This window comes from Carassius carassius, chromosome 33 (genome assembly GCF_963082965.1).
Source record: "Carassius carassius chromosome 33, fCarCar2.1, whole genome shotgun sequence".
NCBI lineage: Eukaryota > Metazoa > Chordata > Actinopteri > Cypriniformes > Cyprinidae > Carassius > Carassius carassius.
In genome coordinates this window covers 9871352-9884889 of record NC_081787.1, presented here as the reverse complement: position 1 = coordinate 9884889, position 13538 = coordinate 9871352, and the positions used below count along the sequence as shown (strand labels likewise).

Here is a 13538-nt window from a genome sequence, read left to right as displayed (position 1 = left end):
TCACTGGAGACAACCACACACCCACAATTGTATCAGGGGCCTTTGTATTATTGGCTCAAACAGGGCTTATTTCTGGAGGTGATGGTTACCTTGGCTTTGGCTGACAGTGGATCAATCTGTAATCTGTGTCTGCTATTGATGACGGAGTGTGAAAGAGGGATAGCAGAGCTCAATTCCAACGCCTTCCATCTCACTGTCGTTTCCAAGCTGATTATGCTTGATTCTTGACATAATTCTGCATTCTGCAGAGAATTCCACAGCACATTAGATAGTTGAATGAGATATTAACCTGGTGGAAAGACCAGTAAAGGTGGTCAGATTTCTTTCTCAGCCAGCTTTACCAGAACAACGATAGAAAAAGTGAAAGTGATGTGACATACAGCCATGTATAGTGACCCATACTCAGAATGTGTGCTCTGCATTTAACCCATGCAAAGTGCACACACACAGCAGTGAACACACACACACAGACTGTGAACACACACCCGGAGCAGTGGGCAGCCATTTATGCTGCGGCGCCCGGGGAGCAGTTGGGGGTTCAGTGCCTTGCTCAAGGGCACCTCAGTCTTGGTATTGCCAGCCCCAGACTCGGACCCTCAACTCTAGGGTTAGGGGATCAAACTCTCTAACCACTAGGCCACGACTTCCCCATATAGGGAACTAGAAGGACTTAGAAGTTCAGCAAAAAATAAAATACTAATACTCACTTTAACTGAAAGAGATTTCTGAGAAAAACATTTAAGGAGAACTCATCTCCCCCAATGTTCAGTAAGGCTCTCTGATGAACGCTGCCAGTAAATGCAGAACAAAGAATGAGGGTGGAGGCCTTGCACGTATAAAAATATTACATAGAGACACAGTGGCTATAAGGCCAGCCAGTACTCTTGCCAGTCTCTTGGATTCTGTTGCCTTTTATCATTTAAAGGAATATTCTAGTTTATATAGATATTATGGACAGTATCTGAATTCACTTAGCTTAGCAATTTAGCAGGCTAGCACACAACACCTCAGTCCAGGTCACATTTCGCCCTCAATAAAATAAATAAATTAAAATAAATAAATAAATCTAATGAAGCCTATTGTAATAACAGTAAGCACATTTCTCCCAAATTTTCATTACCCATTATGCATTCTGGATGTTTGTGAGTTTTTTGTAATTATTATTTATAGTTATAACTGTCATTTAAAGGGGATGACCTACTGTGTATATTATATATATATATATATATATATATATATATATATATATATATATATATATATATATATAATTTTTAAAAGAAATGTAACATCTTATTTCATGATTCACCTTGCAGTAATCCATTTCAAACGCTGTCTGTGAAAAGTGCTGCTGTTTCCCATGTTTCTCCATGCTATTCTCCCTTGTATAATGCTCAATCTTTCTACTATGCTAAAGCGAGTTAAGACACCATGAGTATGTATATGTGTGTGCATAAGGATTTGTGCCTGCAGCGGTGATTGACAGCTCAGTGCCCTGATTAATGTGACTGGGCTCTGTGCTGGAGAGAAAAGGAGAGAAAAGGAGAGAAAAGGAGAGAGAGATCTCCCATTCCAGCTCTCAGCCACATACCACTCAGAGAGCCAGATAGAGAGGAGATATCATGAAAGCTGCAATAGAGGGACTGAGGGACAGAGAGAGTAGGGAATTCTCTCTCCTATTCATCAAAAACTCTTTTAATTATACCATATTGCCTCCTCTAGATTACTCCCATTTACTCCCCTAGATTTAGACGCAAGGCAGCACGGAGTGGCTTTGAATCTAAAATAGCAATCTGCTTCTCGCTTCCGCTCATTTTCATTTTATCTCTGTCTTTCTCTCTCCCTCTCGATGACACTTCAGTATGTCTGTCTTTAGCATTCTGGTCTTAGAGTCGTCAGGAGCAGGTCGAAATCATTATTCCGGACAGAAATGCGATGTGGCCTCTCTCAATCGTTCTCTCTCTTTCATCTTACTGTGTGCTGCGGTGGAACTGAAACAGCAGACAAAATACTCTAATCAAATGTCAGCTTTAAACATACATGATGGCTACCTTTATATATATATATAAATAAAGGAAGAACTTATCTACAATCAGGATGGCAACAAGAGCAGACTGGAATATTGATCACATAGATCATACGTGGGTCAAGTAGTTGAAGTTGAACTTGAATTAACTTTACATAGCTGTGCATTGCATCATTACTAAGCGGGGATTTAGCTGGTTGATGATTGCTGAAGCACCCACAATTCCACACACATCCTAACACAGAAACAAAGGGATGTTTCCTCAAAAAGTTACACTCACACATTCCAGCTGCCTTTATACTAGGAACAAAGACGAAGCAGCAAAATACAAAGCGGCAAAGAATTCTCCTTAATTAAAGTTTCCAATCTGTAAATCGATTAAATTAAATTCTGTAACAAAAGAGGGGAGAGACTGTGCCATGCACAAGCCCACACAAACAGCCAGCAGGTGTAGTGTGTGTGTGTGTGTGTGTGTGTGTACTGGCTTCTGCTTTAAAAAGATGCGTGTTTGGTTGAGATTAAACACTAGGTTTAGCAGAGTAGGATATTAACTTTATTTAGGCCTGCTTTCTGAATGCAGTTGGGGGGGGGGCTTCCAGACACAAACAAAATGACAACATTTCACTGCTGGACTTTCATTACATTATTAACTATCGTGTTACATATTTACTTTGTTGTGGAAACTAGTCTCTGGGGAATACTAAAATAATACAAAAAAATTCCACTAAAAATGGAAAGTCATAGGCAGAAAGTGAAACAACTCCAGGGTAAGACTAAAAGCAGCCAAATGTATTAAAGGTCCCGTTCTTCATGATCCCATGTTTTAAACTTTAGTTAGTGTGTAATGTTGTTGTTAGATAGATAGTGTAACGGACAAACGTTACTTTTTGTAATTCTGTACTTTTTGTATTTTTGTTTAAGTATTTTTGTTAAGACCTGGTTGTAATGGATGGGAGTGACGGGCAGTAACAACAGGAACAGTTAGAGGGCGCTATTGCCTGGAGGTAACTGGGTATATAAACACTGACACCATAGAGGAAGACAGTTCGTTTGGTAGAGGGAAATCTCAGGATTGATCTTGTGCTACCTTCTTTCTCATCCTAAGTTTTGTGTTGAGAACTCTTTGAGTTTCTGCTCAACTAAAGGACTTTTCATTTACCACAGGTGCTTTTGTGAATGGCTTTGCACATGGTCAGCTATGTGGCACTGAGGACAGCTATGCACTAAGCATCTGCATTTCAAACGATCTTTTCTCGTATGGAGGATTATAGGATTACTATCATTGCATCGCACTCAATCTTTGTGTAACGTGGCGGTACAAAAGCAAAGGAGGTCGTAAGGGTGTTTTCCCAAACTCTTAACACAAAATATGCATATGTATGACAATGTATGGTCGACTACGCCACCCCAGACCACTGGGGAAATAACAGCCCTAAGGGCACACAGGTTCGTCTTGAATGAGTGGGTGAGGAGACATGAATAATATAAAAAAAAGTTTATTATGTTTGTCAATATTGACCAATAAATAGCTAAAAACTTCCAAGTGAAAACTCTACATTGGCCATATAATAAACAGGAAGGCACACCATCAATCTGCATCTACTCACACACAATAAATCAATTCCCATTAAAGAAAACCAAATGGCCAACAGGAGCGGTAGCTGGGGGTCCGGGTCGGCTGCCAAATTGTAGAACGAACCCCCCCCCACAATAGTCCACTACAAATACCCAAATGCACACGTGAAAGTTAGATGGCAGCAGGCACACAGCACTGTAACGTGAACACACCACACAAATGGCAGCCTCGCCTTCACCCCCCAGAGACCCAGCTCCTATAACAGAAAAAAAAGAAGAAAACACAAACTGATAACTACAATCTGACAGCAACTCAAAGAAATAAATAAAACAAAAATAACAAACGTTTATAAAGTACAATACCCTCAAATAAACAAAAAAACAATGTCACAAAATAAATCAAATAATTCAAGAAATTAAACCACTTAGCACAAACAAAATAGCACAATGTAACAAAAACAGGTTAACAGTTTGAAATAAACCAAGTTCACTCCGGTTTACAGTGCTCAGAGATGAGGCACGGACTGAACGTAAACCAAGGAAAACCAAATAATCAAACAACCACACGGTAGACACGAGATGCTGATTCCAAGTTAGACCAAGGGAATTCCATATGCGGCGGCCCGGGGAGACGTTCAGCCTGCCCTCGAAACCATGCACTACACCCCGATAGCAACGTGAATCAACCGCTGGGTTGCTATCGTGATAAAGGTCGAGGCAAAACAGCGACGCAGTCGCGATCACGGTTCAGTGTTGATGCTCACTTCCCACTAATTAGCCCAAAAAGACTCAGTTATGCAGGAGAGCCCTGCAGAGCATAAGGAAACTATATTAAAACAGGAAAAGAAAACATTACAAATACGCAAACTATAATCCTACATACCACGGGATGATCCTGCACGCAAACCGCTTCGTAGTTGCACACCATATTCAATATAGCGGCTCAGTCAGACCATATGAGTGACGTGCTATCAATGCCACTGAGGACAAAACCAATCATAAATAGCCGAGTCGCAGTCAATTACTTGTTATAAACAAAACTATACATACCGGTGAAGAGTGGGCAGCCAGCACAAAGCAGCGGGAAGGAAAAAAAAGAGCAGCTTACAATCCAAGCCTGACAACAAGAAAAATTCTCATCAACCACCTGCACAGAACGAGACGCACGAGTTCACCCCAAACAACTCACATACCTGTGGCGACCACGGATGACGTCACGAGGGAAATACAAGGACGCATGCCAAGTGGCCATAACATGTCCTTTATATATCTCAAACCAAATAAGGAGGAGGGGTTACTAAACTAAGCACAGGTGGATGACATTCCCTACAGTGGATTCAACCACCCTGCTACATTTGCATCGCTCTCAAATAACTTTGGGGATCTGAAACTCATTACATCTTCAGCACTTCATCATCGTCACACACCTTATCCAAGACAAGACATGCCAAGAGATAAGTTTTCTTCATCTCATTGACTCTTTGTTGAGGAGACAAAGACCTCCAAGATCTCTGACTTTGTTTCTATTGTCTTTTTTGACACATTTATTAAGCACTGGTGAATAAAATAAAATAAGCAAATGATCATTTGGTTTGTGAAGAGTGATTTTTATCAGTACATGTCAGAATTCTGTTGAACCTCCTCAGAGTAACATCTTTCAAAGAAAGGAGGTGTTGCAGAATGGCGCCCGTAACAGGGACAGAATTTTAACCTGACCTGAAAATTTTTGACTGTACTGATAAATCTTCACAGACAAATAATATAAATCATCTGCTGCTATGGCAGAGAGCGCAGATGTCATTGACTTCTCAGATGAACCTTTTGTTAAGCGCAGAGACCCTGTAGCTAATCTCATTGATACATTAAGTGAGTTCTATTTAGACTCTGAAGAAGAGAGAGAATGTAGAGATGTGTCCACTGATCAGATAGGTGACCTTATTTCTAAACCGATTGACGTACCATTACCTCCTCAACCACCTGAGTTTCATGAAGACAGACTGCAATTTGAAAATGGAGAGGTTGCCCAGCGCATGGGTAGCATTGAGGAGCATCTTGCTGATCTCGAGCATCGTATCAGTGGACTGGTTACCATCGAAACTATGAAGGCAGAGTTACAGGCGTGTGAAGACAAAATGAGCTATGGCTTGCAAAGAGAGTTGGATCGTGTTAAACAGCTGTTCCTTTCCAAAATCGACGATATGGGTCAAAGTATTGTGGACTGCTTAAAGCGACGAGACCGACAATTAGAGCAACAATTTAAAACCTCCTGGATCAGTTGTGCAAGCAGTGGCAGGTAACTCAAAAACTCACAACTGCTTATCATCCACAATCAAACTTGACTGAACGCATTAACCGTAATCTAAAAACCATGATCGCATCCTATGTTGACAATAATCACCGCACTTGGGATCAGTGGATCTGTGAATTTAGGTTTGCTTTGAATACTGCATGGCATGAAAGCACCGGATTTTCACCCGCTGAAGTGGCTCTGGGACGTCAATTAAAAGGCCCACTACAAAGAGCTCTACAGAGTCCGCCAGATCCAGATCAACCAAGCTACAGTACCCTTGATCGCCAGAAACTACTGTACGAAACTGTTCGAGAAAATGTTGAGAAAGCACAAACTAAGCAGAGAAAGTATTACAACCTCAAGAGAAGAACTCAAGACTTCCAGGAGGGTGATCTAGTTTGGGTGCGTACTCATCCTTTATCTCGTGCAGATGATGGTTTCATGGCTAAAATTGCGCCAAAATGGCGAGGCCCAGCTAGAGTAGTCAAAAGGCTAGGTCCAGTAAATTACAAGGTGACAATGTTATCTGATCCTACCCAGATAGACAATTATCATACCCAAAACTTAAAAATTTGCCATATGTCAAATTTTTGACACCAAAGGGAGGGGTATGTAACGGACAAACGTTACTTTTTGTAATTCTGTACTTTTTGTATTTTTATTTAAGTATTTTTGTTAAGACCTGGTTGTAATGGATGGGAGTGACGGGCAGTAACAACAGGAACAGTTAGAGGGCGCTATTGCCTGGAGGTAACTGGGTATATAAACACTGACACCATAGAGGAAGACAGTTCGTTTGGTAGAGGGAAATCTCAGGATTGATCTTGTGCTACCTTCTTTCTCATCCTAAGTTTTGTGTTGAGAACTCTTTGAGTTTCTGCTCAACTAAAGGACTTTTCATTTACCACAGGTGCTTTTGTGAATGGCTTTGCACATGGTCAGCTATGTGGCACTGAGGACAGCTATGCACTAAGCATCTGCATTTCAAACGATCTTTTCTCGTATGGAGGATTATAGGATTACTATCATTGCATCGCACTCAATCTTTGCATCGCTCTCAAATAACTTTGGGGATCTGAAACTCATTACATCTTCAGCACTTCATCATCGTCACACACCTTATCCAAGACAAGACATGCCAAGAGATAAGTTTTCTTCATCTCATTGACTCTTGTTGAGGAGACAAAGACCTCCAAGATCTCTGACTTTGTTTCTATTGTCTTTTTTGACACATTTATTAAGCACTGGTGAATAAAATAAAATAAGCAAATGATCATTTGGTTTGTGAAGAGTGATTTTTATCAGTACATGTCAGAATTCTGTTGAACCTCCTCAGAGTAACATCTTTCAAAGAAAGGAGGTGTTGCAATAGATAGATAGATAGATAGATAAATTTTAATATAGATAGATTAGTTTTAATATAGATAGATAGATAGATAGATAGATAGATTAGTTTGAAGATAGATAGATCGATAGATAGATTAGTTTGAATATAGATAGATAGATAGATAGATAGATTAGTTTGATTATAGATAGATAGATAGATAGATAGATGAGTTTGAATGGGTTAGTAATAGTACATAGAAGTCTGATTGAGTAAAGGCCCTTTCACACCGGATGCGTAACGAAAAAGCGAAACGAAAAAGCGAATAGTTCGCGTGCGAATAGTTCGCGTCAAAACCATTCACATCAGCCGCGACGCGAATTTGCGATGTCTGTGACGTTCAGAGAGCTTCAACATTCCAAAACTTTCGCGCCGACAGTTGAGAAAATGGACACTTCAACATCATCATCCAGTGAAGACGAGCTTTTCATTTTCTTTAAAAGACAGAAAAGAAGGTTTTGGGTGCACCCAGTCCTAAAGAACAGAGAGTCTGAAGGGGAGTATGCCAATCTTGTACAGGAGCTAAAACTTTATCATGGCCGGTTCCGCACTTACTTTCGGATGTCTGTGGGACAATTCGAGGAGCTCCTTCAGATAGTGGCACCGCATCTGACAAGACAAACCACAAACTTCAGGGAACCAATTGATCCGGAGCAGCGTCTGGCAGTCTGCTTAAGGTGAGCTGTCCTCTTAAAAACATCAGCCCATAGAACACATACACAAGTAATCAGAAGATCCGTCATTTTTGCTGTGACGTCACCTTTGTTTCCTTGTATGTGATTGGTTGAAGCCTTTTTGTCGCCTCAAAAGTAAAAAAAAATCGACATCGAAGCGAAAAAAATAAAAGTCGTTTTTTCGCCTCAGCACATTCGCGTTCGGTGTGAAAGCACTCATTACACAAACAGCTGATCAAAAAATAAAACCATCGCGCGAATTATTCGCGCGTCAAAATCGCGTCCAGTGTGAAAGGACCTTTAGTCTATGGGATTTTTATGATTTTTAATCTTCAGTTTTATGAAATCCGTAAGTCTGATCAGTCTAAAAAGATATAGCAACTAACTTCAGATCAGTCTAAAGATCTGGGCTGAGTTTGGAGTCTGTAGAGTTAAAGCTGTAGGAGGAGTAGCAGTTGAAAATTTAGTCTCAGAAGAATAATAATAAGAAGTTTAAATACAATATCAGTAAGTTGGCTTTCTCAAGCCAACTTAATAAGATGGTGTTTTGTGCAAGAGTGTCTGTTTGTCCAAGCATAGTGCTGACACCTGGTACACATTTACAAACTCAAACACATACTCATGTTATTATCTTGGTTATACAGTCATGCCATGGGTGAATTGAGCTGGAATGGTTCACATATTTCACACGAATAAAGTACAGTTTGCCTCTACTAAATATATATACACCCGCTTTCCCATAAACCCCGACCATGTGCACAAACTCTGAAACCACCAGAGCAACGTGTGCGAAATGTTTTTCTACTATTCATTTCCCCGTGTAGCTTCTCTCTCACACAATAAATGGTCAGATCATAAGAAAATGTATTACTCTTAGACCTACTTGATGCCAAACATCTTCTCAGAAACTTACATCTTACATCTGCCTTCACCTGGACACGAAAAGATATGGCATTTATAAATCAAACCCCTTTGGACTAGATCACCGGCACGTCTGTGTTCTGATCATACCATTTTTTTAGTTTACTGAGCCTGTTCTGAGAACTTTGAGATAACAGCACATCTCCTGACTAGTCCACAGTAAAAGACCAATCACACAATATCAAAAGAACAAGTAAATGTAGCTTTATTTATAACTCTAAATACTGTCTTAAAAGAGTTTAAAAAAAGAAAAAGAAAAATTTTAAAAGTTAAAAATGATCAAAAGTGACAGTAAAAACATATGAAATTATGCACAATATATATTTCAAATAAATGCTGATCTTTTGTACTTTCTATTAATCAAAGAATACAAAAAAAAAAAAAAAAAAAAACATGACTGATTCCAGAAAAATATTAAGCAGCACAACTGTTTTCACCATATGCAATAAGAAGAAAATGCTAATTGAGAACCATATTTGCATATTAGAATGATTTCTGAAGAATTATGTGACACTTATGACTGGAGTAATGGCTGTTGAACATTCTAATAAATGCTGGACTGCACTTATGACTGGAGTAATGGTTGCTGAAAATTCAGCTTTGACATCACAGGAATCTTTTTTTTTTTTTTTTTTACTTCCTGACATGAAATATATATATATATATATATATATATATATATATATATATATATATATATATATATATATATATATATATATATATATATCGATTAAAAGTAAAGGTGGTAAAGGGTGAAAAAAGAGTTTTAAAGCTACTATAACTATAATAGTATCATTAAAAATAGGTATTTTTTGAAGTTGGAAAGCTTCAGTCCCCATTCATTGTAATCCCATGGAAAATAGCAACCAAATACATTAATCAAAATATCTTCTCTTGTACTCCACAGACGAAGGAATTTCAGACATGTTTGTAATGACATGACAGTGCATAAATGACAGGATTTAGATTTTTGGGTGAACTATACCTTTAAAAACTATTTTTTATATAATCCATAAACACCAGGAAGTATTTAATTTAACAGAGAGTGTATTTGCATGTGTCGGTGTTAATCCATGAAAGAGAGGTGAGAGGCCCGCGAATGAAACCATCCAGTGTTCGTCTGGTCCAGTGAGGTGTGAGTGAGTGTGATATTGTACAGCTGGGTAAGAAACAGGGAGTCTTTGTTTCAGGTGGTGTGCTGAATGCTCGTTAGCCTAATTAGCGCAGCCATGCTACTTTGCTTACAGCCCTCAGCAATGAGGCCACAACCTCATTTCCTGTGGTGATGTCACACAAAGAAGGGACAACATCTTTGTGTTTCACCAGTTAGCTTTCACACAAATCCAAGACAGACACACACACACACACACACACACACATTCATAGCCACCATTCCAGTGCCAGTGGACAGGCTTTTGGCTAGCAGAGTCATATTTGGTACTCTCTGTTTTTTTCTTCATGAAAACACACACATATACACACATAGACCAGAATGGAATATATCTCAAGAATAGCATTAGATGACTTAGCATTTGCTGTTCAAAGAACCACATAAAAAATTAAACTAATAAATAACTAAATAAAAAAACAGGATAGAGGATAGAGTCAAAGAGTCACCTTACCGGACAGGAAAGTAGACACTTCCACGAGATACTTCCCCACAGATTCAGTTACCAAACTTTAAATAACACCGAGACACACATCCAGTCTGTGTGGGCATATTTGCAGGATGATTACAAAACGGAAATGGTGTGCTCACATCCCCTGGGCATTTACATTTATTTTAGAGCTCAGTCTCTAATGAGAAAAGCCAAGATTTGTTTGTGCTCAACTGAAAAGTCTGTCAACTTTGGCTAATTTCCATCTTTTAATTTTCAACCAATCTACTCTGATCATTTCTGCCTAAAAAAAAGAAAAGCATACAATTTCTCCAGAGTGTGATGATGACACAGCCGGCAGAGCCTTTTAAGAACATCTGCAGACGGGATCAATAAATCAAAGTCTTTTTCGTGTCTGATTGCCTTTGAACCAATTTAAACCAGACCAATGGTCAGCGTCCTTTTTGAGAGACAAAAGCACAGAGGCCTTTGAGCAGCTCTAGAGTCTTGTAGCTGTGGTATCACTGCTTCTGTCAATCAGAGAAAGGCATCAGGGACATCCCATGAATAATGCCTGTGCGGCCGTCTGTCCTGTATAAAGCTTGTATGAGGTGGCTGGTCACTGACACTAGCAGCATGTAATTGACTCTTTACAGTCCTTTCTTAAAAAAAAAAAAAGAAAAAAAAATGCATAAACTAACGAATTGTTGGGAGAAAAGTAGAAAATAGGCTGCCTCCTGTTTTACAAGGTCATTGTATGTGGAGAGTAATAAATGAGCCTACAGTGTCAGTGTAGGAGATCACATGGTAGAATGTTCCAGAAGCCCCCTCATGCAAGGCAGATGGAAAAAAAACTCAACTTTGTAGATTATGCACATGGTAAATTAATGCAGTTTTATTTATTTATTTATTTTTGCCTTTTTAATACACAAATCATTATTGGAAGTTTTCACAAAACTGCACAACTGTTTTCAACATTGATCATAAGAGCTGTTTCTTGAGCACCAGGTTCATGTGACGCTGAAGACTGGAGTAATGGCTGTTGAATTTTTTTCAGAAATAAATAACGTATAATATATACAAATATATTAAATATGAAATATATTAAATATGCATTACATATATTAATTATATGAAATATATAAAATACAAAAATTTGACCTAATTTTACTGACCCGCTTTTCAATGGTAGTGTAAATCTTCTGAATCCACGATAGTTTTTGTGTGAGAAAAAGGCCAAAATTATATAACTGAAAATCACTTTTAGTTAGCTGTTAACCACTGCAACTGGATCACTGAATCAGGGGGTTGAACTTGAGAAACAGATCGGTCAGATTCATGAATGAATCATTCAGACCAGTTCTGTGAACACTAACAAGATCTGACTTCAAAGTTTAAATGATTCATTCAGGATACCACAAATCATGAACTCTGTATAAGCATGCAAAATATGTTCTTCACACAAAGCTATTGTTTGACTTCAAAAGATTTGGAATATGTGACAAAAATTAACCATGAACCACTTTTACAATAGTTTTTAGATGTTTTGCATCCTTTTTAAAGATTGAAAGCTTCACTCCCACAGAAAACTTTTTTGGGTGAACTATTAATCTGGGTGTGCCAGATATAGGGAGACATACAAAATGTGCAGTCCTGGGGGTATTTCATGGAGATGTTTGAGAACCACTGCCTTAGAGCATCTTATGTTCTTGACTGTCCTTCTCTGACAACAGGCCTGTGGAGTTTAAAACATACGGGAGGAAAATATAAATCTTATGCAAAAGTTCTGCGCCTCTGACTCCAGAGGTGATTTGAGGTTATTTAATAATCAGTGACTGAAATAGTCATTTTGCTCTTGCAGACACAGGGTATGTCACCCTCACATTCTCCATGATAATCTACATGTCTAGCCTGATCTACATGTCTAGCCTGAGGGACTTGTAGCTACAAAAACTCTTCGAAGTGCAATGAAAGCTGTGAGTTCACAAATACACATAATCTTGTCCCGCGAGGACCTCTCTACAGTACGTGTGTGTGTTTGAGAGGGAGAGGGGGGATTTTCCCTCTCATTTATACTAAAAATGCACAGATGAAAGTTCGGAGAAGAGAGTGTATATACGGCTGCATGAGGACATTAGTGTGCATGTGCATGTGCGTGCGTGCGTACAGGTTTGTGTTTCCGGAGTTTCAAACTGAGATAAATGTTAAAGTTGCTGTGTAAGTTTAAATGTGTGTGTTCCAAGATGTTTTCTGTGTGCACTCATGTGTGAGTTGCGAGAAAGAAAATGTTTGGGCTGAATGGACCTCGCCGTCCCCTGTGCCCCGACAGAGAGATGGATGTTTTGAACGGGGTCCAGGCAAGAGATATTAAATCTCCTCACATACAATACAAGATGTATAGATGTTACAGAATCATTGTGTTTGTAGGATTTGACGTAGGGGGGTGTGCAATAATAAAAAAAAAAGAAAGGGAGGGAGGAAGGGAAAGCGGCTAAAGGAGCAAAAGGAAATAAGAGTGAATGGCCTTATGGAGAGTACAGTTAACTGTGAAAGCTAGAAGTAGTACAGAAAGAAAGTGAGGGAGCTGTGAGCATAATACTCACTGGTTTATTTTGAATGTAGGGCACCTCATATCGCAGGCCGTTATAGAAAATCCCAGAGTCAGCGAATCCTGCTATGAACAGATATGGTGTTTTATGTGGGCTGTAAAGGCTCAATGAAACTTCTTCCATAACTGGAAGAGGTGAATGATAGATAAAAATAAAATAAAAAACAGCCGTTTAATGAGCATGTTTACTTTGTCCATGAAAAACATAAAGCAAATAGGCAGCTTAATTTGCCAGCATCTTTTATGATAATGTTCTCCAGGGGGGAGAGGGGGTGGGGGTGGACAAGAATAGACAAGAGTGCCAACAATTCCAACCTTCTTCTGAAAACATTCCAAAGGCTTCAAGTGGAAATGAAAAGTATGTCACTATGACAACCGGAGTAAGACGTGCCCCATAGACAACAACCATACCTAACAATAAGAGAGTAACTGAGAGCAAGCGATAAGAGTGTACTTGAA

General features: G+C 39.1%; 1 protein-coding gene across 3 annotated transcripts in view; it reads right to left on the bottom strand.

Annotated features, from left to right (window-relative positions):
• Nucleotides 1–13538, bottom strand: part of LOC132113704 (protocadherin-1-like) — a 163048-nt gene that overhangs the window by 80069 nt on the left and 69441 nt on the right. The gene's annotated exons all lie outside the window — the stretch shown is intronic.